This window comes from Eimeria mitis, genomic scaffold (assembly GCF_000499745.2).
Source record: "Eimeria mitis Houghton genomic scaffold, Emh_scaff5103, whole genome shotgun sequence".
Lineage (NCBI taxonomy): Eukaryota > Apicomplexa > Conoidasida > Eucoccidiorida > Eimeriidae > Eimeria > Eimeria mitis.
The window spans coordinates 627-1239 of NW_013573399.1; positions in this window are offsets into that span (position 1 = coordinate 627).

A 613-nucleotide genomic window follows, 5' to 3' on the forward strand; every position below is an offset into this window, starting at 1 on the left:
GGGCCTCAGCAGGGGGCCCCCCTTTGGGGGCCCCTCCCCACCCAAACCCGCCGCCCGCTGCTGCAGCCCCTCGGGGGCCCCACTAGGGCCCCCCAACGCATCGTACCCTGGGGGGCCCCTCATAAGAGGGGCCCCCATCGACAGGGGGCCCCCAACGACAAGGGGCCCTTCAAAGGGGACAAGGGGCCCCCCATCACCGCTATGGGGGCCCCCCTACCTAGAGGGGGCCCCCCATACAGACGATGCCCTCCTACACCGGGCGACCATGGGGGGCACCCCGCGACGGAGGTCCCTCAAGGGGCCCCCTGGGGGGTCCCCCTGGTAGGGGGCCCCCTGGGGGGGGCCCCCCGGGTGGGGGCCCCCCTGGGGGCCCCCCTGGTAGGGGCCCCCTTTAGAGGGGAGATTGAGGGGTTTAGCTGGCACGGTTTGGGGGCCCCTCAAGGAGGAGCAGCAGCATCTCTCCGTTTGTTGCTGCTAAGCTTTTGATAGAGAGATTGTTGCTGCTGCTGCTTCTGCTGCTGCTGCTGCTGTTGCTGCTGCTGCTGCTGCTGCTGCTGCTGCTGCTGCAGCTGCCGCCACACGAGGTCCTCGAACTCATCGCTCTGCAGCGCAG